The 25,571-nt window shown below is 44.4% G+C and overlaps 1 protein-coding gene across 5 annotated transcripts in view; it reads right to left on the bottom strand.

The window, feature by feature from the left end:
* The window catches only part of STAG1 (STAG1 cohesin complex component), a 168,568-nt gene that overhangs the window by 119,733 nt on the left and 23,264 nt on the right, over positions 1-25,571 (bottom strand). Inside the window, exon 1 of one of the 5 annotated variants that reach the window (XM_066622400.1) lies at positions 13,611-13,674. The exons of the other annotated variants lie outside the window; for them this stretch is intronic. The gene's annotated coding sequence lies outside the window, so the exon portion shown is untranslated. Of the gene's footprint in view, positions 1-13,610; positions 13,675-25,571 lie in introns of those variants that run through there. 5 annotated transcript variants of the gene reach the window in all.

Below are 25,571 nucleotides of genomic sequence, written 5' to 3'. Positions count from 1 at the left end.
AGGTCCTGAATTTCTACCTGTCTCAGACTAAGACATTCAGAAAGAAGGAAAGAACGTTTAGCTTTTAAATAATCAAATATGGAATGCAGGGTTTCTCCATCCATGACTTCTCACTTGATCTATCCAAGTCAAATCAAGATGAGTACACTGGGATTGATAATGGGAGAGCCCACTGCCACAATAGTGAGCTTAAGCAGTAAGAGTCCTGAGGGTTTCCCTAGCTGGACAGTATGTATACAGGTTTCTTTCAGATTTCTTAGTTGGACTTGTTAATACTGCTGCAGAAAGAAGCTTCTTGCTCTGTCCTACGCAGGAAGCCCCTTACCTTGAAGCCTTTGGATCCTATGATCCTGCCTACTGCCAGGAGGGGGAGCTACCCACAAGCAAAGACTGAGTGACCCTGGAACCACCAAGAAGGGGTATTCACAGGTAAGACCACATTTCCCCAATCCCATAACAATCAACAATGCATCCACATATGTGGCAGTGCACAACCATGTGGCCAAGGGCACAGTTCCTTCCCCAAAGAATCTTACATGGGTGTGTTATAAAGATCCTTTGACAAGATCTTCTGGATTTTTACTACTTGCCTACATCTGTGCTGATATTCTGGTAAGTGAATGCTTTAAAATGTTTGGCTGTTTTTGACTTTTATTCAACAATCTGACCAGTTGTTATGAAGAGCAAGGGGGCTTCCAGGGATCACCCACTGATTACTAGTAGGGCCCAGTGCCAGGCATTCACTCCCTTCCCATTCCCCACTGTTCCACTGGCTTTGGACATGCAGCTAAGTGGGATAAGATTTAACAGATCTAGTCTGCTGCCACCAGCCCAAGAGATCTGGTTCCCAGAGGGGTTCTCTGGGCAAACCCCCTCCCCAATAATAGTATTCAGAGTTGTTATTGCCTTCACTCTGAAAGTAGTACCTGCAGGACAAATCTGCAGGTTTGTCCTGACAAATCTACTAATCCCAGAACACAGCAGAGGCTTTAAACAAAGAGGTTTTATTAATAAATGGATCAACAGAAGGGAAAAAACACTATTAACAGGCTTGTTTGCTCACAGATAACCTCTAAATGGTGCTGGTTCTGCAGGAAAGCTTCACATATTCAGGCCCTGCTGGACTCTAGACTGAGAACCTGGACCACAACTTGGTCTAGCCTGACCCGAGGTAACTAAGAGCTCCTAAAGTCTGGAGGGTGAAGACAGACCAACCTTAACAGAACTTAATAGTCACTGACTATTACTTGGTCCCTTTCCATGTACTTGGGAGGCTCTCCCAGCAACCTTCCACTCTGATCCCCATAGAATGGGCCCTCCCTGTCTTGCTCAGTCAGAAGCGCACAGGAAAGAGTCTTTTCAGGCTTGGTGACCTTTTCTTTAGCATGGCCTACTGGCTCTCTGACAGGTGAGCTGAAGCACCCTTGGAACCTGAAGCACCTCAGAACTGGAGGGAAAATCCTCCACAATGAACCACAACTGTTTCATCACACTAGTCAATGAAACAAGTTGTTTCTTACTAGCCACAAGTCAAACCTATTTATTTAGCCTTATTTAGCATGACTGGATAAACTAGACATAATATTCCAGAAGTATCATCACCAGCACCAGCTACAAGAACATCAAAATATCTAGAAGAAATGTCTTGTTTTTGAAAAGACTGCAAAGGTTAACACTCTCCTACTTCCTTTACCAAGTTAACTAATGACTAAGATAGCTGCACTAGCTCTCTAAAAATGCCTTCCAGGCATAATTCAAGCTTCTGATATGAACTACAGACTTTTTTTGTGTGTGCCCAGAGGCAAGGAGCAGGCATGTTAAGCATGGTTATACACACTTTGAACAAGGATTCAATTACCATCACAACCACCCTCAAACAGAATTCATTTGTCATAAATTGCAAATATATAGCAATAATTGTCTTTTAATCACCTGACTTTCATCACTTTGCTCTTTCAGCTGTTTTACTGTTTTCTCACCTATAAGGTGAGAAATTTCTACCAATAAATCATGGCCAGCAACATAAAGGGGAACAACAAAAGCTTCTTGAAATACATTAGAAGTAGTACACCTGCCAGAGAGGTAGCTGGTCCACTAGGCAGTGAGGAAGGAAAAGGAGAGATTAAAGGGGACTTAGAAATAGCAGATAAATGGGTTTTTTGCATCTGTCTTCATGGGAGAAGACCTTGGGCAAATATCGCTACCCTATCGGTTCCTCCTGACCAAGGAGTTAAGTCAGATAGAGGTTAAAAGAGTAATGTTTTAGAACTAATTGATAAATTAAAGCTCAATAAATCACCAGGCCCAGATGGTATCCACCCAAGAGTTATTAAGGAACTAAAGAATGAAGTTGCTGATCTTTCAAATATAATTTGTAACTTGTCCCTTAAAACAGCCATGTTACCAGAGGATTGGAGGATAACAATGTCACACCAATCTTTAAAAAAGGAAGGAGAGGGGACCCAGGAAACTATAGATCGGTCAGCCTAACATCTGTTCCAGGTAAGATGATAGAAAGCCTCATTAAGGATAAAATCTTAAAACATATAGAAGAGCAAGCCTTGCTGAGAGTTAGCACAGCTTCTGTAAGGGTATGTCTTGCCTCAAGCACCTTTTAGAATTCTCTGAAAAGGTTAACAGGCATGTGGATGTGGGAGAACCTGTGGATATTATATATCTGGATTTTCAGAAGGTATTTGACATGGTTCCTCACCAAAGGCTGCTGAGAAACTTCACAGTCAGGGAATTGGAGGGCAGGTTCTTTTATGGATTAAGAATTGGTTGAGGTCCAGGAAGTGTCAATGGGCAGTTTTCACAATGGAGAAAGGTGAAAAGCAGTGTGCCCCAGGGAACTGTCCTGGGACCATGATTTCAACTTGTTCATAAATGACCTGGAGACAGGGATAAGTAGTGAGGTGTCCAAGTTTGCATATGACACTAAATTTTTCCAAGTGGTGAAGACCAGAAGGGATTGCAAGGAGCTCCAAAAGGATCTTTTCAAACTGGGAGAATGGGCAGCAAAATGGTAGATGCACGTTAATGTAGGTAAGTGTACCACATGGTACGACCACATCTACAGTATTGTGTTCAGTTCTGGTTCCCACATCTTAAAAAGGATATACAGGTTGTCCCCTCGTTATCCACTGGGGTTCCATTCCAGAACCCCTAGTGCAGTTGTTCTCGAACTTTTCTAGCCCAGGGCTCCTTGTAGCCATTGGCCACAGCTTCCCATTACAACACCTCACCTCAGTTACCCCCAAAATGGGGATGAAGGTGTTATAATTATACACCAGAAACAAAAAAACAGCTGCCAGCACTCTGAGGCTGCAATCCTAACCACACTTACCTGAGAGTAAGCCCCACTGAACAAAATAGGACTTACTTCTGAGTAGACCTGGTTAGGATTGTGCCCTGAGTTTGTTAGCAGCACACCTGGAGGCTTTTGGAAAGGGGGGGAAGAAGTGATGAATTTGCTGGGAGAGGGGAAGGCTGTTCTGAGTGTATCTGCTAATTGCAAACTGAGACCCAGAGACTGTATGGCTGCAATCCTAACCTCACTTTCCTGGGAGTAAGTCCCATTGAACACAATAGGGCTTACTTCTGAGTAGACCTAGCTAGGATTGTGCCTTTTGTCTTACAATAGCAGCTAACATGGGAAGTAATCCCCCCCTCAAAAGGAGGCAGGAGGGAAAAGGGGGGTGGCTGAAAAGGAATATGTGTTTTTATTTTTTAATCAATTTTTGGAGACAAAGCCATCAAGAGTGGCTTTTTTTCTTTTTCTGAAAGGGGAGGAAAGAGAGAAAAGTGAGGATCCTTGGTTAACCTGACAGACTCCACACCTATGTGGGTATCTGCTGAAGTCCCATTTGAGTCAATGGGGCTTACTCCCAGGAAAGTGTGGATAGGATTTCAGCCACACCCAGCAAGATTACAACTCATCCCCAAAGTAGATGGGGGTTGCTCACACACATACACCCCAACATGCAGATGCCACCCCTATTTCCCCCAGACAAGATGGAGAGATGTAGGCTGGGCATTTGGACACCCCCCCAAAAGCAGGCTGGGCTCCCTCTTTTTCCCAAGCGTAGGAAAGCGCTTCACTGCTCTCTCTAGGTCAGGCTTCTCTCCCAGTTTGAAGCCTGCCAGGAGCTTGCCCTATGCTGATGAGATGCAGCGCCTATACTGCTGCCCAGCCAGCCTTCTCTCCCACCTTTCCCCACCATGTTTCCCATGCTCTCCCCACCCCATGCTGCCCCACCCACTTCGTTCTCAGCCTAGGAAAAGCAGCAAGTCAGGAGGCAGCACCTGCAGCTGAGCAGAGCAGCTGTGGCCACCTCTCTTCTGATGCCCCTGGAGGCTAGCCATGCCTCACTAGTGAGGCAGGACGCACAGATTGAATACCTCAGCCCTAGTGGATAAAAAATCAGTGGATTAAAAAACAGTGGAAAAATAGATTTAAAGACCCACTTCAGGTTTCTTGCCCCTCCAGTTTTTTTAAACTGTGATTTTTAAAGGGATGCATTTTTCCCCTTCTCCAGGGATCAGCACATTCCTTCTCATTTCCAGGGGCCGTGTTGAGTCAAATTCATGTATAACAAAGTTGGATCTATATCAGAATTAGAAACTGTGCAGAAGATAGTGACCAAAATGATTACTGGGCTAGGGCACCTTCTTTATGAGGAAAAGTTGCAGCACTTGAGGCTGTTCAGTCCAGAAAACAGGTGCCTGAGGAGGAACATGATTGACACATACAAAATTATGCAGGGGAGCAACAGAGTGGATACACAGATGCTCTTTACCCTCTCACACAACACCAGAACCAGGGATATCCACTAAAATTAAGTGTCAAAGGGTACAATCCTAACCCCTTATGTCAGTGCTTTCCAGCACTGGCATAGTGGTGCCAATGGGACATATGCTGCACCCTGCAGTTGGGTGTCACTCACTGAGGCCTCCTCAAAGTAAGGGAATGTTTGTTCCCTTACCTCGGAGCTACATTGCCCTTATGTCAGTGCTGGAAAACACTGACATAAGGGGTTAGGATTGCACCCTAACTCTCCTGACAAAAGGAGCAGACAAAAGGAAATTTTTTTTTCCCAGTGTGTAATTAATCTGTGGAACTCCTTGTCACAGGATTTGGTGATGGCATCCAGCCTAGATGCCTTTAAAACTGGATAGGACAGATTTCTGGAGGAAAAGTCCATCACAGGTTACAAGCCATGCTGGGTATGTACAGTCTGAGATTAGCTGGTCACTCATTATGTGGGCTGGGTAGAAAGTTTTTTCTGTCATCTGAACTGGCTGTAGATGGCAGTTTTCTCACCTACCCCAGACTGGCGAAGAAAGGAAGGTTATGTTAAGTAGGTTTCATGCATTAAAAATTGGTCACTGTGTTTAATGAAGTAGTAAAAGTTAAACCCAATTGCAATCTGGTGTCTTTGCTGGATGGTTGGTGTGAGCATAAATAGAATGCTAGATGCAGGGAAGTGGCAGCGAGATGGTCTTGTGTGTGCTCTCTGAGGCATCTGGTGGGCCATTATTAGATACAGGAAGCTGAACTAGATGGGCCCTGGGCCTAATCCAGCAGGGTGGTTCTTATGTTCTTTCATAGCTTTGCTCTTTCAGTCATTTTATAGTAGATACTCGCCTATAAGGTGAAAAATTTCTACCAACAAATGAAGCTTAGATCATCTCCTTGTCTTATCTGCAGACCACTCAGGGGTCAGGGCTGTTCAGGCATGTACAGGTGGAGCCTATTTATCTGTGTTCTGTTCCAATTTGTGCTAAATTCCACAGAGTTAAGCAAAAACGCTGCAGCCTGACACTTGGGGTTGGAAGGAAACTAAGGCAGCTGTTATCATCCCCTCCCCACTCAGCCCTCCCTGTTGCCAGCTGTCCCTGCTTATTTCACAGGTGGGATGCTGAGCTTTTAAGAGTCCAGTCCCATGCGTTTCTACTCAGAAGTAAGTCCCATTCCACTCAATGGGGCTTACTCCCAGGAAAGTGTGGAGAGGATTGTAGCCTTGTTGGGCTGTTTTGTTTCTGTAGGTTGGAGTATGGAGGGGGGAAGAATTGGGCAAACACTCCCTGGGTTTTTTAAAACAATCCCCTCTGTTACTACCACCCCTGTGTGTGTGTGAGTGAGTGAGCAAGCAAGCAGGAGAGCGAGCTCCACCCTGCTGCATGTGCTCTGGTTATAGAGGTTTTCCACCCACCCCCCTTCACCTCTTCAGCCTCTTTGCTGGCTTAGGGGCTCCAAGAGTGTTACTGTTCCTTGGCAAGGGGAACCTCTTCCATGGCTCCAGGGGTATTTCCCTGTCTGGGTGAGGCAGAGTCTTTGCAGTGTTTTGGGCTGCCTGGAAACAGTGCAGAGGCCAGCGAAGGGCAAAGGTGTGTGTGCCGCACTGGCATTGAGGCAAATCTGTGGATAAATAGGTTGCACCTGTACTGGCAGCCAAGAGAAGCCCAGAAGAGCTTTAAAAATGCCTAGAGGGTCTGTGAAGCATCTGAAGAACATTTGAGTGATTGCAGACAGCTTACAAACATGCAGTTTTGTTTACATTTGCACAGAGATCTGTTGTAGAGATTTCTCCTTAACTCCAAACCCAGAAGTGCTGATTAAAACAGTGAACAGAATAAAAAGTTGTCTTGCAACAATGGAAACAGGGTGTTTTGCTGAAGTAAGGTGTTTATTTTGCTTTATATTGATGCTGCATTTGTTTTGGAAAGTTTTTAAAAGTGCAAATACTTTGCTGTAGCTTTTCTAAATAAATCCATGCAATGTTCAATTCTGTTGCTTTAAGGGGGGGAACGGCACCCAGTACTGCATAAGGACCTTGTTAATGACTTCAAAAGCAGTGGTATGGCTCAGACTCTATCCCCTCTTTCGTTCAGCCTCCAGAGAAAGCTGCAATTCCTTCTCACATTCCCCCCCCCCCCCAACTTATCCAAGAGTCATGGAATATTTCATGATTTTTGGTTGGAAACCTACCCTTCACATATCTGTGAGATCACCTTCTGACGAGTAGCCATGGTAAATTATAACCACATCTCAAATTTCATCTACATGCTTTCCTCTGTTATCGGTTTTCATCCAGTCTTCCATGACATTTGTCAATGTTCTTATGTTTATTTTTCTTTTATTTCTGTTTATTTTGGTTTTGCACGCATTTGCATGCATTATTATGATCACATTTTTAATGGCTAGAATAAATCTGCAAGCTAAATAAGACTATGCTTTGACAGTCACCCATTTTTGACTTTCATCCACGCTCGGGTCCCTAACCAGACGAAAGTGCAAAGTATTGCTCCACAATAATGCCATAAAGCTTTTTCACTTAGCATTATAGTATAGAGTGCCCCAAAAAATGTACACACATTTTAATGAGTTCTCATACATACTTCATTGCAGAAAACCTGGAACTCTCAAACATCAAAGGGAAGCAATTAAGATGTGTGGAACCATCCCAGCACACAGGTTGGTGAATGTCTGCCAATCCCTTAGTCAATTATGTCAGTAGTGTATAGATACCAATGGGGAACATTTCGAGCAGTTGGTCTAATTCAATGGTTTTCCAAACCCTTTCAAATGACATTCTATTGTGGGGTGGCCAACCTTTCAATTTTAGGGCTCCTTCAACAATTGTGTAGAAGATGGAATTTCAGCAGGTACAGCTTATCTCATAGATAAACTGCACCAGCTGAAATTCCCTCCTTTACACAAAGGTCCAGGAGCCCTAAAGTTGAAAGGTTGACCACCCCTGCTCTATCAGAACTGACCTAGCTTTACAAGACTAGAAAAAACAGTTTCATCTTACCAACTGGTCAACCATCTACTTTTATCCTTTTTATTATGGGGTGGGGTCACCTTCTGGAGCATTGGCTGAGCTTCACTTTAATCAAACTGGGACCTCTCTGGTGGCTTCAAGAGAAGCCAAGACATGTTTGTCTACTTGCAAGTAAACATGCATGTGTGGCTCAGTTTCTATTTCTATAGGACTCAATACAGTTTCCTTGCTAGCCTGGGGAGGGATATTTCCCTATCAAGTGTTTTTTTTTTGGGGGGGGGGGGCCTGAATTCAGGACCATTCTAATGGCACTGAATCCCTCTCTGCCTACCCTTCAAAGTGGACTTAAGCATGTTTGCCTACTCACAAGCAGGGATGAAAATTTGAGTCAGATGACTTGCATCTGAGTCACAAAAAATAAACTTTTTTGCTGACTCATTTACACTTGAGTTGTGTGTGTGGAAGTCAATACTCAAGTCTTGATCGGGCACTCATCCCCCACACAGGCAGACTCGAGTCTGCCTGTGTCTGGGTGTGCTTGCTTACTGTTTTTGCAGCATGAAAACCTCATGAGGCCATCATTCAGACTGGGTGAGCAGCAGGGAAGTTCCAGCCAGGAGGAGGGAAGGGTTAATGTTTTTGCATCTGAGCAGGAGGTGGGGAGGCAAGAGTGGGCTCACTTTTCATTCAACGATCATTAGATGAAGGATGGGAGGTTTGGTATTTTCTTTGGCTGAGGTAGGGTAGGAGGAGGAACCAAAGGGGGTTCTTACCTTGCAATTGGCTGGAGAAGCCCAGGGAGGGAGAGGAGATAGGCAATTCGTAGCAATCACACTTTCCTCCTCCTGGCTCTGTTATTTGGGAAGAGAGCCTCATTGAACAACTGGTGCAAATGGGACTACTTCTGAGTAGAGCTGCAAAGAATTGGGTTGTCTCGCAGATGCTGTGTATGACCCTCCTGCCCCTGCTCCAATGCAGTCTGTCTCACCCTCTCCTGTCCTGTTTACAGATGGGCAGGGACATCAGGGGAGTGCTTAAAGTGAACTCCGACGCACGCCCCCCAGCAGCAGCCTGGTTTTTTTTTTCATGGCTGGGTTTTTAAAGGGAACAACTCAGGATTCGAGTCTTTTTGAGTCACAAAAAGGCAACTCGGTGACTCAGAAAATGTCCCCATTATGATCCATTTTTGAGTCAAATCGTAGGGAGTGAAGACTCATCGCTCGCCTCAAGTCGCACTGGATCTGCCCATTCCTACTTATGAGTAAATGACCACATGCGGCTCAGTTTCTTTCCATAGGGCTCAATACATTTTCCTTGTTTGCTATCAGATTATCAGTTTCACAACCCCACAACAATATGGTCGCAACTTACTAGTGGGTTGTGCTTTTGTGTACATCATACACAGTATGTGTGTGAATTACAGCATAATAAAATTGACACTATAAAGTGTGTATATTTACCTGAGATGTCCTGTATTTACTGCTCTCCAAATACCTGTATTTTAGAAAAACTCTGTTTTATCCCCCTTATCTTACAAATGCTTACATTAATGCTATTCTCCAGTTCAATACATTCTAAAAACCAAGTGGATTATATCAGCCTTACAAGTTGTCATTCACCTGGAGCAAGTACCTGGCATATACCAAGTTCAAACTGTACTCTTACATAGAAAAATGCCTGAGTCACAGGTATTTGCCTGAGCTGCATTCCCTAGGTAGCAAGAACCTCTATCAATATTCTTGTTAAGCATAGGATAAACTATGTGTTCTAAGGATTCTGACTTTCAAATCAAAACAGTGCTGCTTCCTCCATTATTTTGATCATCTGTGCAAAATAAATTATTTCTTTTTTTTCATCTTCAATCTATGTATTAGTGAAGTCTACCAAAAGAAAATGCATGTACCAGAAACACAGAAGTATATTCATAAAAAGGGAACTATGAATCTGCTGTTCAAATGTGGTTTGGCTGCTACCTTCAAACCATTTCTTATACTACCCAAAGACACAAGCAGGTGCATAATACTAAGGACACACACAAATCAAAGACAAAATGTCAGTGTTCAGAAAATTGGTAGCATACATTTGTAGCATATTTTGCAAATTGGTAGCATAAATTTGCAGCAGGAACCAGTGCGTAGTTGCAAGTGTTCCTGGACTTGAAGCTCTCCCTGCAGAGCCAGGTGACAGATGTGACCAGGGATGTATTGCACAGCTGCAGCTGTACTTGAATAAATCTGACCACCACAGTGGTCCATGACTTAGTAACATCAAGACTGGATTACTGTTACGTGCTCTATATTAGGCTGCCCTTGAAGACAATTCAGAAGCTGCAATTAGTGCAGAATGCTGTGGCTCAGGCAGTTACTGGGGATAAATGGTTTGATTATGTTGGATCATTGTTCCTGCTATTACACTGACTGCCCATTTATTTCCAGGTCCACTTCAAGGTACTGATACTGGTCTTTAAAGCCCTTCACAGCTTGGGACCAGTTTATTTAAGGGACCACTTTCTCCCATATATTCCAGTCCACCCTCTTAGGTCATTTGAAGGGGCTCTCCTGCAACTACTGCCTCTGTCCCAAGTTAGAGGAATGGTGGCGCGAGGGTGAGCCTTCTCTGTAATAGCACCACATTTATGAAATTCCCATTGGCGAAATTAAGAACTACCCCCTCCCTCATGGCTCTTCGGTTCAAAATGTTTTTATTTTGTCAGGTATTTGGGTGAAAGGTTGATATCTGTCCCCTACACCTCTATATATGGTGTTTTGTTTTGCTGCTTTACTCTAGTTCAGAGATGCCCAAACCCTGGTCCTGGGGCCACTTGCGGCCCTCGAGGACTCCCAATCCGGCCCACGGGAAGCCCCCAGTCTCCAGTGAACCTCTGGCCCTCCCGAGACTTGCTGGATCCTATGCTGGCCTGCTGCAACTGCTCTCAGCATGACAGCCAACTGTTAAACCTCTTGCGTGAACTGTGGGACGAGGGCTCCCCGCCACTGTTTGCTGTTTCACATCTGTGATGCAACAGCAGCAGCAAAGGAAAAGCTGGCCTTGTTTTGTGCAAGGTCTTTTATAGGCCTTGAGCTATTGCAAGATCTTCATTCATTCATATAAGTTCAATCTCTAATATATTCATTTATGTAAATTTATTCAAATTGGAAATGTAAATTTTTGCTTTCCTGGCCCCCAACACAGTGTCAGAGAGATGATGTGGCCCTCCTGCCACAAAGTTTGGACACCCCTGCTCTAGTTCAATAGCTCCCCAATTGTTTTTATGGTTCTTTACTAATTTATTTATTGTTTTATATATTGTATGTTTATTTGATGGAACTCTATAAGCTGCCTCAGGCATTTGCTTTGGTATGGGAAAGGCTGGATATAATTTTTTTAAAATAAATAATACATTTTAATGCTTTTGAAAATGTTGGTATTTTTTCTGAAGTTCCACTCTATGTTCATAAGCAACCTCTCCATTGGCCAGGCAACTGTAAAAATAGTTGCAGGCTGCAGTAGTTAATATGTACTACAGAAAAACACTTGAAGAAATTATTTCATCACCAGGTTTGTGTAGTGGAATAGCGGAAGATCTGGCGAGGAGTTAGAATGTGGTGTCTGCAGTTGCCCCTTTAAGAATTAAGGCCTGGGCTTTCAGCAAAGGGTTGCTGCACAGTTGCAGCCACTGAAGGCAATAAGGCTCTCGGGCATAAAAGCACCTGCTGAAGGGAGAGTTTGGTGTGGGTAGCAGAAGGAGGAAAAGCTTGAGGAGAGACTGGAGACATTGGTGAATGAACTTTAGAGACTGCTGGAACAGACTGCTGGAGACACTGGAGTTTGGTGTGTGGCTGCTGTGCCCAAGACCAGCTGAGGACCAAGGGTCTGCTGTAGTGGCGGGAGGCTGCTGGCAGGAGAGAGGACCTCTGCAGGTTGAACAGGCGAGCTACCCTGGAGGTGGGGTCCTGCAGGAATGCAGGGCAGAACCAGGGTCATTTGCTGGGGGGAAAGAAGGGGAGCTAATTTGATTAAAGTGGGCATAATTCTCCAGGTGGAGCTTGGACTGGGGATTTGGCAGAACAGTTTGTAATCTATGATTGAACAAGAGCTCAAGACCTAGAAAGAAAGTTCAAATTTCCATCATGCTTGGACTACACAACTAAAATCTTGTGTAGTTCTCAGAAGATTTGCGTCCCTTTAGCCAGTGCACACCAGCAAAGCTATCTCTATATGAATATGGTAAAACACTCTATTGAATTGGATCCAAGTATAGCCACAGCATGTATGAGACTCCTCCCCAGCAGTGACAAAGCATTCCAATTCAAGGGCCAGGCAAAAATATCAGATCAATGTACAAACTGAGTCTAAACCATAATCAAATCATTGCATACAAAACATTTTCAAATGATCAGGGATTTGTATAATGCATCTTTTCTGTTCTCCCCATTTTCATTAGCGGGGGGGAGGGGAGATTTGTAAAAGCTTAATTTTGTATTATTTAAGTGTAAACCATTCAGTTATGATAAAATATTGCACAAATCAGTTACTGTTAAAATTACAGTAATTTGTATCGCAATGTGTGTTCCCAGACATTTCAGTCATCTCTTTCCTGACTTCTGTGCTTCTCCTTTCTCTATCAGACATATTAGCGTGCATTAACAGCAAGATCATATATACACAACATTGCCTGTGACCTACTAGGAAGTTGCTATAGCAACCACTGCTTTCTGCAATACATGTTATGCATTTTAAGTACTATCATAGTGAGTATAACATGACTGTCATTAGTAAGCACAGCTCATAATAGCTCAAAATGAAAGACACAGAGAAAAGCATATTTCACATATGAAAATTTTCATGTTGAGCTTGAAATTCCAGGCATAAATTCTAGCATTAGTTTCTAAGCTAAGTATGAAGAAAAAACAAATCCTTAGGATTCAAAAGCAATTTATACATATCCATACAAAAAGGGATAAATATATACAAGTATACTTACAATGCAATTCTATGTGGGTTTACTCAGAAGTAAGCACCACTGAGTTTAATTGGTCTTCCTGCACTCCCTGGCAAATATGTACAGGATTGCAACCTTAGAACTAATAAACTAATCAAGGTTATTGACTACAGGCACCTGTAAACCCTACACCTCAACTTTGGAAGATAAACATTGGATAATGTAAAGCATGCAAAGACAGGAGTACAGGGCAGCTATCTCACTGCCTTGTTTGCAGGGTTATCAAAAAGATGACTGAATAAACTGAGACACAGCAACAACCAGAGTCTGAAAGAACTCACCAAGTTGAGTCCAGGCCTCATAATATTCCCCTTTCCCCCCTCAACCCAGATGCACCCAGTTTGCTTTTATCTTGGTTTTAAAAGATTAAATTTGGCAATACAGTTATTCCTGCTTCCAAACACAGCAGAAGATTGAGCAACCTAAAGGACTATTCAAATCAATCTGTCACCTTGCAATGATTTTTCTAAGGAACTGACTACATAAGATTTTGCATCTTTCTTTTGCAGGCATCTTTCTTGGCACCCAGTTGAATAATATATAAACTCAGCTTCAGTAAAGTACTTCTTGTCTACATTATCTCAAATTACACTTTGAAACTACTGTGATTGTTGCAAGTGTAAAGCCAGCGAACATGCCCCCATTCACTTTCTAATATTGTGGGTTAGTAACCTTTTCAGCAATGCCTTATCAATGAATGCACCAAGATAACCTGTATAAAATTCTTAATCTGCCTGGGCATTAAAACACAATGTTAAATGAACAGATGTTCTAGCAAACACTCTGTACCAATTTAAAGCTGCAATCCTATACAAACTTACCTAGGAGCAAATCCCATTAAACTTAGTGATGTTCCCTTTGAGTAGGTATGGATAGGATTGTGCTGAAAGAGGAAGGGCAGATAAGGGCTTGATTACTTGCCAATCTGCATCACCACAGCATAAAGCATGTAATGTGTGTTGGGTTTATTGCAAGTGTCTGCCTACCTAGACATTCACCCTTACACCTCTCTACAAATATCTTCTCTCCACACAATACCATTGTCTGAGGGGAAAAAAGAGTTTTTAATGCCTTGGGTGTGAAGTCGTGCTCCTTCAAAGAAACAAAGATCACAAAACGAACAGCAACTAATACTAATGCAAAATACCTCTGACTCCTGCAAAAGTATTTTTATTTAACACATTTATAACCTGCCTCTCCCCTACAATGTGGGTGCCCAAGGATATCAGGAACAGGCAGCCCAATCCTATCCTACCCAGCACTCAGGAAGACAGCGGTGCCAAAATGGCTGCCATTGCATCCTATGGGTACTGGGCTAGCACTGGGCGCAAATGGGTCTCCTCAGATCTGCACCCGCTTTTGAGTGAGTGCAGACTCAAGGAGGTGTGTGTCACGCTGCCTGGCCAGGCAGGGAGCACAGGATATGGTGGCAGAGACTGCCACCATTTCCAACCACCTCCCAGGCCTGACCCCTCCACCCAGTTTGGCCCCCCTGCTTCAAAAAGCTGCACTGCCACTCAGCAGTGCTGCTTACTGCCTGGTACTTCCATGGCGACTCTTCCAGTGCCGGCACTCCCTCCTCACTCAACGCTGCAAATATGCTTTAAATGTTTGCGACACATGGAGCCAGTAATAGCAGCGTACTGCCAGCACTGGGGAGAATAGGAATAGGCCCTGAATTATCCTGATAGATATGCTAACATATCATAGATTTACGTAATTTACTTTGAACAATAAGCGCTAATGGTTAGGGTGAACCAAGTGGTTCTATAAAACCATGTTTGAATTCCTAGGGTTACAATATACAACATATTTAGAAATATATGTTGAATTACTTAGTTCAGAATAAGCATGGAGAGAACACAGCACTGACAAAGCAATAAGCTCTAAGACAGTTATTTGTCAAGGCAGGGTGCAATGAAGATGGGGCAAATAAAATGGCCAGAAAGGTTGTGAAGTACTGGTTCTTGAAGGGAGATGGATAAGAAGCACAAGAGATGGTTTAACATAGTGGTTCTTGAACTTTTCCCGCCTGTGGCTCCCCGATCCTTGTGGCCATTGGTCATGGCTCACTTACTCCCAAAATGGGGATGAAGGTGTTATAATTATACACTAGAAACAAAAAAACAGCTGCCAGCACTCTGAGGCTGCAATTTTAAGCACACTTACCTGAGAGTAAGCCCCAATGAACAAAACAGGACTGACTTCTGAGTAGACCTGGTTAGGATTGTGCCCTGAGTTTGTTAGTAGCACACCTGGAGGATTTTGGAAAGGGAGGGGGAAGTGATGAATTTGCTGGGGGAGGGGAAGACTTTGTTCTGAGTGTACCTGCTAATTGCAAACTGATGCAAACTGAGACCCAGAGATTGTATGGCTACACTAACCTCACTTTCCTGGGAGTAAGTCCCATTGCACACAATAGGACTTACTTCTGAGTAGACCTGGTTAGGATTGTGCCTTTTGTCTTACAATAGCAGCCAATATGGGAAGTATCCCCCCAGGAGGCAGGAGGAAAAGGGGGGATGACTGAAAAGGAATGGGAAACAATTTTTTGAGACAAAGCCATCAAGAGTGCCTTTTTGGGGAGGGGGGAGAGAAAAGTGAGGATCCTTGGTTAAGCTGACACAGGCCCCAAGCCTATGTAGGTCTACTCAGAAGTAAGTCCCATTTGAGTCAATGGGGTTTACTCCCAGGAAAGTGTGGATAGGATTGCAACAAGATTACCCCCAACGTAGATGGGGGCATGCTCACAAACATACAGCCCAGCATGCAGATGCCACCCCTATTCCCCCCAGGAAAGAGGGAAGAATGCAGGCTGTGGTATTTGGACACCCCAGCACTCCCACTAAGAGCAGGCTGGGCAGAGGAAAGAGCAGAGGCAAGCGCTGCACACCTCCCAGCTTCTCCCAGTCAGCCTTCTCTCCATTTGGTGGGGAGGCTCCACCACCTCCCCCACACCATGTTTCACACACCCTCCCCACCTCACATTGCCCCACCCACCTCGTTCAGGCTGCAGAAAAGCAGCCAGGCAGCTGAGCTGAGCAGCTGTGGCCACCTCTTTCCCCCAGATGCCTCATGATGCCCCTGGGAGCTAGCCATGCCTCCCTAAGGAGGCCCTTAGGAGGGCATCCTAAGGAGGATGCACAGATTGAATACCTCAGGTTTAACAGAATGGCCTTAGATGCAGACACCAAGAATACTTCAGTGGAGAAAAACCCACAGGCAAATGTCAACATAATTCTGAACTACAATAATCTCTGCCAAACAGAGATGTTTTCACAGTGTTCACAGACAGTATGTTTTCACAGTGAAATAAGCAACACAGAAAAAGATACAAATTCATTCCAAGACAGAAATAAAACATTGTTCCTGTTCCTATGTTCACAGCATAGGTGATATTGATAGTTCAAAGTCATAAGTCATTCTAATCACCAAGAGCTCATTACAGAGCCTACTCCGTGCCGGTGGTAGCAGCAAAGAGATCGCTCTTCTCTGCTACCATTGCATCTGCTGATAGCCGTCCGGCATAGCTGTTCCGTGTGGTGTGGTGCGGGGCCTCCTCCATCAGGCCCCTCCAGTAGACCAGGAGGAATACTCGGTCAGCCGCTGTGACGTGTTTGCACAACATTTTGCAGATAAAATCGATCGTATTCGTCGCGACTTGGATGCCACATTGACAATGTCTGACAATGTCCCCTTGGCAACTGCTTGTCCAGCGTTGTGGGATTCTTTTCAGCTTGTACAGCCTGAGAATGTGGACAGACTCCTTTGGAGTGTGAGGCCATCTGCCTGCCTGTTTGACCTTTGCCCAGCTTGGCTGATAAGAGCTGCCCGGGGTGCACTGGCTGAGTGGACGGGGAGGGTGGTCAACTCTTCTTTGATGGAGGGAACGTTGCCACTCGCTTTGAAACGGGCGGTGGTTTGCCCCCTCCTGAAGAGGCCCTCCCTGGATTCCACTGTGTTGGATAACTACCGGCCAGTCTCCAACATCCCGTTTCTGGGCAAGGTAATTGAGCGGGTGGTGGCGGCCCAACTCCAGAGGGTCTTGGATGAAGCGGATTATCTGGATCCTTTTCAATCTGGTTTCAGGCCAGGTTTTGGGATGGAAACTGCCTTGGTCGCCTTGGTGGATGACCTACGCTGGGGACTGGACGGGGGAGTGCGTGCCTGTTGGTCCTGCTGGACCTCTCAGCGGCTTACGATACCATCGACCATGGTATCCTTCTGGGCCGATTGGCCAAGTTGGGAGTTGGAGGCACTGTTTTGCAGTGGTTCCGCTCCTACTTGGAGGATCGGTCCCAGATGGTGGTGCTGGGGGATGCCTGTTCGACACCCTGGCCTTTGAGGTGTGGGGTGCCGCAGGGTTCAATTCTGTCCTCCATGCTATTTAATATCTACATGAAACTGTTGGGAGAGGTCATTCGGGGGTTTGGAATGGGGTGTCATCAATGTGCTGATGACACCCAGCTCTATCTCTCTCTATCTCACCCTCCAGACTCCAGGGTGGCGGTTGAGGGCCTGGAGCGCTGTCTGGAAGCAGTGAGGATTTGGATGGGGTCTAACAAGCTGAAATTAAATCCGGATAAGACAGAGGCTCTCCTGGTTCGGAAATCCTCGATGCAGGTGCTCGACTATCGGCTTGCGCTCAATGGGGTTGCACTCCCTCTGAAGGAGCAGGTCCGCAGCTTGGGGGTCCAGCTGGACTCGCAGCTGCTCCTGGATTCCCAGGTGGCGGTTGTGGCTAGGGGGGCCTTCGCTTAGCTTCGGCTAGTGCACCAGCTGTGGCCGTACTTGGATCGTGCAGACCTGGCCACGGTGATCCATGCTACAGTGACATCGAGGTTAGATTATTGTAACGCGCTTTATGTGGGGCTGCCCCTGAAGACGGTCCGGAAACTGCAATTAGTGCAGAATGCGGCGGCCCGTGTGGTCACTGGAGGTAGGTGGTTTGACTCTGTCAGCCCGCTTCTCCGGGGGCTACATTGGCTGCCCATTCGTTTCCAGGCCCAATTCAAGGTGCTGGTTTTGACCATTAAAGCCCAATACTGCTCTGGGCCAGGGTATCTTAAGAGACTGCCTACTTCCACACAATCCGGCTCATCCTCTTAGGTCATCAGAGAAGGCCTTTTTACAAGTGCCGCCGCCTAAGGAGGTACGTGGGGCGGTGGCAAGAAATAGGGCCTGCTCAGTAGTGGCACCAACGTTATGGAACTCCCTTCCCCTTGACTTGAGAAGGGCTCCCTCTCTTGAGACTTTTCGGCGAGGCCTGAAGACCCTTCTGTTTAAATAAGCCTTCTGAGTTCATGGCCTTTTTAACATCTTTTCTACATCTTTTAGTATTTTTTACAGGCCTGATTCCTCTATGATCTGCTGCTTTATGCTCTTTTTATCTGACTACTGTTTTTATGGTATCTGTTAATGTGTTTTTAATATGTTTTTTATCTGTTGGTTAAATTATGTTTTTAATCTGTTTCTAACATGTTATAAGCCGCCCTGGGTCCCTTTTAGGGAGAAGGGCGGGATATAAATAAAGATGATGATGATGATGATGATGATGATGATGATGATGATGATGATGATGATGATGATTAAGATACCAACTTGTGCAATATTTTCCATGTTGATAGAATCAATTTCAAGTCAGTCAAAATGAAACTAGGAGGAAGTGGGTGGAGGCATTTCTTGGATACCTGAAGATAAATGGACAGATAATTGTTGATCTGATGACAGCTGCTTATAAAAGCTCTGACTTTCTGACCTGATGTTCTATATTACGTCTACTCATTCATTTAAAAAGCATTTGTATCCCATCTTATTATTATTATTATGTATTATTATGTATTATTATTATCTCTCCTATTCCAATAAAGGTAAAGCACAACAATTGGCCATTGTATTTACTAGTACATTAGTAGGGTCATTGGGGAATGCAAGCCCCCCACCTGCAATGCAGTGTGCTTTGTCAATGGTCAAAAATTGATGGTGTGCCTTGACAATTTTAGTCCCTTGTCAAGTGTGCCATGAAATTAAAAAGGTTGAAAATCGCTGGTGTAGCATGTGATTCATAATCTGAAGAGAGCCAGGGTGGTGTAGTGGTTTGGGAGGTAGACTCAGACCTGGAAGATCCAGGTTCAAATCCCCCCTCAGCCATGAAGCACCCTGGGTGACCTTGGGCCAGTCACTTGCTCTCAGCCTCACCTACCTCACAGGGTTGTTGTGAGCAAAAAAAGGAAGGGAGCAGCCATGTACACCGCCCTTTGGAGGAAGGGCGGTATAAAAATGTGATTAAATAAATAAATAAGAATAATACAAAGCCATCAAGAAAAACACACCACAACCAACACAAGACACTCCAAAAATAACCAAAATTATTTTAAAAGAACACAAGACCTAAATGAGAGGAAAACTAAGCAGTGTTCCTTCCAAGTCCCATTTGGGGGGTTGCAGCAACCTTTCAAAGCCTGAGAAATAGAGGGCTTGGAATTCTTGATAGGATCCTGTACAGTCTCTTCTTGCTATTTTGCCCCACAGCTCCCAAGGCTGGCTCTGCTCAGACTGCTGCCTCACAGGGTTGTTACGAAGACACAAGAGATAGAGGGGGTGGGGTCTGCTGGGTCCTGGGAGAGGGTGGGATCAGCAGTGGATTCTCAGTTCCTTAAGTTATTTACTTATTTATTTTGGTTGTGGCACAAAAAAAGGTTGAAGACCATTGTTCTAAAGGCCTAGTTGGAAACAAAAAGACTTTAACATATACCAAATCTCTTGGGATAGGGAGTTCCATGTAATGGGTGCTATCACAGAAAATGCTCACTCCCACCAGTCACACCTTCAGCGGTAGCAGAAAATGCAGAAAATAAGGCCCTTATCAGATGACCTCAGATCCTTTGGCCCTAAGTCATTCAGGCTATGTGGGTGGGTGCGTGCCATGCACACATGCGCTGACATTTCCCTTCTGGTATAATGTGGCTTCTCTTCACAGAAAAGAAGGAAAAACTGAAGGACAGAATCAAAAGCCAAACAAAAACAAGGAGAAGGAGATCTTAATAGGAGCTAAGATATCCGCTCTCAAAATAGATTTCATACAGCTCATTCAACTCATTCAAGTTTACAAAAATCTGTGACCAAGCAGTGCCACCATTTGTACTATACTGAGATACTGTGAAATCAACTGAAGTGTCCTGTGGCATCTGAAAGACTGATAGATCTATTATGAAGAATAGATCTGCAGACTAGAGCCTGCCAGATTCCTGGAGATCTTGATCGGTTCACTCTTCAACTTTACATGGAAATAACACAGACCTCTTGTACTACTCTAATTTCATGGCCTTTGGATCTCACTGTTTACAAATTTTCCCTCTCTTTCATGTATACATGTGCGCACCTGCATGTTTTAAGATTGTGAGCCTCACAGGGACAGGACTTTTAAAAATATTAAGCCACCTTGGACACTTTCTGATGTGAAGGGGAAAGACATGATATAAACCTTTTAAAATAAAGGTAATCAACAGTACCTTGAATTATATTTTGAAACAAACTGGCTACCAAGGAAGTAGATATAACAGCATGTATTATTGCAATGGCTAAGGTTGTCAAACTTGTTTAATACAATGGGCCTAAGAGCATTGAAGACTGCTGAGGATTGGAAGTGACATCAGCAAGCAGGAAATGATGTTATTAAGCTGGCAAAGGTCAGAAATAGGCACTCTGTCCTCACATAGAAACTCATTAACTGCAAACGACAGAAGAGAAAATATGCGAATCTTGATCATGTTTTTAGGATACTGGAGAGCCTAATTATCATGCGGGTCACCTTTTCAGCAGTATTGCTTCTGCCACAACATCACCTCACAGCTCAGTAGCTATGAAGTGATCTGTGAAGTGATACCCATGTAACAATTGGGCTCCTCAGTGCTTTGGCAGCATCTCCCTCTCTTACCCCTCTTGGTCTACCCCTTCTCCTACAGTACTCCTTGCCTTGAAACCTCCTTCCATCTCTCCCTCCCAGAGTCTCAGCAGAAGTAGCACTGTTGAACTGGTGGCGCTGCGAGAGTCCATGTATCATGGAAGGCGAATAAAGAACTTCCAGGGGCCACTTATGTTTGACACCCCTGGACTAGACCCTGTTAAGACATTTGCAGCAGTATTATGCATGACTAAATTTATGCGCAATTTTCCAGGGCAGTTTTTCAAAGAATATGTTACATATTCCAGTCTCAAAGTAACCACAGTGCATGGATTGCCATAGTACTGATTGACTAGGAAAGCTTCCATACCAGTCTAAGCTGGACAAACACTACAGCTGAAACCTGGATGTCGAGAAGCAAGGTCGAGTCCAGAAGCATTTCCCCTAACTCTGAACCTGATTTTTTAAAGAGTGCTATGCCATCCAGAATAGATGGACAATCCATAACCTGGATCACATGTCTCCTAATTAACAGTACATCTGTATTGGGTATATTTAATTTCAAGTACAAGAACTAGCTGCAGTTATTTATGTACTTTTAGAATTTCCAAAATGCACTGAAATAGATATAGAGATACATACGAATCCCTGAACTGCCCCCAGGAAAGGTACCTCAGGAAGGACACAGAAATCCAGCAGCTTAAAAAGCCCGATGACTGTAACTGTGCAGCAAGGACAACATACCAATGGACTATCAGCCCTGTTTTGGCCATTAGGCATCAGAAACCAACACTCAGATCTGGAGAACTGCTGACCAAGAGTGTGTTATCATAACTCAGCACCATGACTCCACCTTTATGCCTCTGATGCTGAGGCTATTGCAAAATCTGGAAGTCTGGTGGATTATGTTAGAAGAAAGCAAGTTCTCCTATCTCATCCAGCCAAGATACTGTATAAAAGTCATATTAATGTCCTGGTTTTAGATGGTATAAAAGGTGGTTTTACTGTTGGCAGATCAGAAAGTTAGAAGCAGCTTTAGGCAAAAGAGGCTTCCATTAAAACCACCAGTAGCCCCAAAGTTGGAAGAATTTGAAAGAACAGCTCTTAAATTACTGATCTCCTTTCTCCTGCAATGACTTATGCTATCCTCCACTACCATTGCCTTCCAAAGCCCACCACCCTACGTATGGGAGAATCAGGTACCCTCACTTCTCCCTCTGTCCCAAACAACATTTTTCTCTAACAGCCAACCCCCCCCCCAGCAATAACAAAAAGGAATAAATCAACCCAATATAAAAGAAATCAAAAGAAACCCAGACCCAGACCCAACAAAACCAATGCAACAATAAGGGAGAATAGGAAGTTTCCTTCCAGAAAATATACCCTACTGTACCCCACTACAGGGAAGTATTTAGGGGGAGTTAGGCAAGTTGTATCAAGTTGAAATGAACTAACAAGGCTGAGATGACAAACCAAGGAAGTTAATTGAGTGCAGTTTGTTACTGCAGCAAATGCACTGTCTCACCAAGTTACAGACAGCTGCATCAGTGCAGTACGTCCTTTGGTGGTCCTTTCACACAGAAGCAATGTGTTCTTTCTGCATGAAAGGACCACCAAAGGACGTACTGCACTGACGCAGCTGTCTGCATCAGAAAGAACAATCCTAACCCCAAGGGTGGTGCCTAGGTTGGACCGCCCCCCACTCACTACGCCACTGGGTCTAAGAAGCCCAAAACTACAGATTTGCCTATCCAACGTTTGCTGTATCGGGGGGGGGGGGAGTAGGGTCAGAGAACCTATCCCCACAGGTACCAAGCCCCCACCTGTGTTTATTTACAGCCCACCAAACTAGGAAAATGGTGCAATTTCAATGCTTGCCATGGGCAATTTCAGTGCTTGCTGCAATCTCAGGAAAGCACTTCCTACTTGATGAAGTCACTTCTGGCCATGACATCACTTCCAGGTTAATGATATAACTTCCTGTGGGTCCCAGACAGATTGTTATTCTAAAAAAATAGCTCCCAGTGCTATGAGAACCACTGGTCTAGGGCTTTAAGGTGGACCAAGAAACACACAGCCAATGAGAATTGCACAGAACCAGAATTATGTGCTCTCAATTTTCAAACCCTACACAAAAATCTAGCATTTGCATTTTGGACCATTTGCAGTTTCTGAGCTGAAACCAAGCTGCCTTTGAAGGTAGTCCCAAGGGCAGACAACTGCAGTGATTAAACTGGGAAGCAACTAGAGCATAGATAACTAGCCAGATTCACTTTTCCCAGGGAAGACTGCAGTCCACAAACCACCTGAAGCAGGTCAATGGCACTCATCACCACCACTGCATCATGAATACTGAAAGAAAGCACCAGGTCAAGTAGCAACTCCAAGCTGTATGCCTGTAACAAGCTTTATAACCTCTTCTAATTCACCAGAACCCCTAAGCAATACCACCATGACTTCTAGTCAGATTGTGTTGCAATTTATTCAGATTTATAATCTGAATAAACTGCTATGCTTGAACATATCATAACCCAGCCTTTTTTCTTTGCTTTTTTTTAAAAAAAAAATTAAAAAATGACAACTATTGTTGCATTCAGGTGCAATGTTTCAAAAACTCCAAACCATTTCACTGCACACGTACTCCTTCCTCTCCTGGAATGCTCACAATCTGATCTGAAGGTCTTGCCATTTTGGCAACAACATGGTTGGCAACCTTCAGTCTTGAAAGACTATGGTATAAGCCTACAGCCACTGGTATTCCCAGGCAGTCTTCCATCCAAGTATTAACCAGTCCTGACCTTGCTTAGCTTCCAAGATCAGACAAGATCAGGCATCTGCAGGGTAACAGTTGCTGCCAATCTATGGTTCAATCAACCTAAGAACTCATTAAGCCAAATATGTTACTGAAAAAGGGGGAAGAAGAGTTCATGAGCACAGAATTTCCCAGTTCTTCAAACCATACTTTAAATGTATCAGTTCCAATCTAATGGTTAAGAGTCAAGATGATGCAGTGGTTTAGAAACTGGATTTAGACCTGAAAGAGCCAGGTTCAAATCCCTACTCAGTTATGAAGCTTCTAGGGTGACTCTCAACCTACCTCACAGGGTTGCTGTGAGGACAAAATTAGAGGAATTATGTACACCTGAGTTCCTTGGAGGAAGAGTGAAATAAAAATGTGGAAAAAAAATCTTCCAAATGCAGCCCGCAACTGAAATCAAATTTAAAATATAATATTAACAAATCAATTTTAAATGAATGTTTTTGAAGTTTTTACAAAAACAGGTTCATATGTTTGTCCCTTATGGTTTTTATTAGCATAATATCTTTTTCCCCATTTCTTGATATGTACCATAGCAGGAAATTTGTAAACTTTGGAGCCCCTTGCGCTGAAGAGAAACAGCTGCTTAGATGTGCTATGAATTTAAAACAATTCATCTAATTGAAACCTGCTAATCCAATGTCAGCATTAGCCAAAATGGTTTGAATATCACCTCTAATGACTGCTTACAGAATATACCAAAGGGATGAATTTGAATAAAAACACTACTCGAAGCAAAGTTTATCTGATTATCAAACACTATAGCAACTCATCTTCATTAGCTCTAACTAGTCCAGGGAAGCAAATGTAATTAATGCAAACATATTTAGTAAGCAATTAAAATTGCAAACCTGTTCTAGCAAGTCAGGAACATAAGCATGCATATGGGAGAAAATAAGAATAAGAAAGAGGAGGGAAGCACAGTATATCTAAGCACAATGTATGCATCACCATTAATGCATCTATGATTATTCATTATTTAAATTTCACGCCTATAAAATATGAAAATCATGAAAGAGTTTGGTAGTTCAGCTTGAGCCCATTACATTCAACAACCTGGCACTTGTCAGGAGAAGCTACTTTCATTAAATGCTTCAAGTCACATAATAGATGATTTTAAGGGTGGGGGGTACTTCTTTCTCCCCCATACCCTCCATGAGAAAGTGAGATTAGACTCCTGTCAAGACTTGGCGTGGCTTAGACTTTTGGCATGTGCATAAGAACTGAAGTGATAGAAAAGTTCCTGCCTCTTCTTCTTAGCTGCTTAACATTTGGTACGTTGCATTGTGTCTCTGGGATTGAACAGGATTCTGCCTCACTGTGCAGGCCTCTAGAACAGGAGTGCCCAAACCCTGGCCCGTGGGCCACTTGCGGCCTGCTGTGGGTCGCCAGGGGGTCCCCCCACCTCCAATGGGCACCCGGCCCTCACCCCAGCTCGCGCTGGCCCGCCGAGCAAGCTCTGCGCCTTGCTCTCCCTCGCTGCCACTGAGCTCAGTGGCAGTGAAGGAAAGACAAACCCAGCCAGCGTGCAGGGCCTTTTATAGTGGGACGTAACGTGAGACTTGCAGGTCTCGCCTGCTGGTCTCTTCTTTCTTGCCCATGGGCTGGGCTGGTATCTGCTTCATTTGGCTCCCCTCCCCTCCAGCAACCTGAGCCAGGGGAGAGAGAGAGAGAGAGATCAGGAGGGAGGGGAGCCCAGCCCAGCTTGCAGCACATCTCCCTCCCGAGGGAGGGACGGAGGGCTGGAACCAGCAGGCCAGGCAGGCAGGCAGCAGCAGCACATGGGCAAGCAGGCAGGCAGCCCAAGCAAATGAAGGAGGGAGGGCGAGGGGGCAGGTGAGCAAGCGGGAATGTGAAAGTATGGAAGATTCCTCCCTCCATTTGTGTGTGTGTGTGAATGTGATCATAAACTGGCATGAAGATCCCCCCCCCCTTCTTAGGGTGAATGGGATCCTAAACTGGCATGAAGATCCCCCCTTCTTAGGGTGAATGGGATCCTAAATTGGCATGAAGATCCCCCCCTTCTTAGTGTGAACGTGATCCTAAACTGGCATGAAGATC

The sequence above is a fragment of the Tiliqua scincoides genome, chromosome 3 (genome assembly GCF_035046505.1).
Source record: "Tiliqua scincoides isolate rTilSci1 chromosome 3, rTilSci1.hap2, whole genome shotgun sequence".
In the NCBI taxonomy this organism is placed as follows: Eukaryota; Metazoa; Chordata; class Lepidosauria; order Squamata; family Scincidae; genus Tiliqua; species Tiliqua scincoides.
The sequence above is the reverse complement of the archived record's forward strand: the minus strand, read 5'-3'. Positions and strand labels throughout refer to the sequence as shown.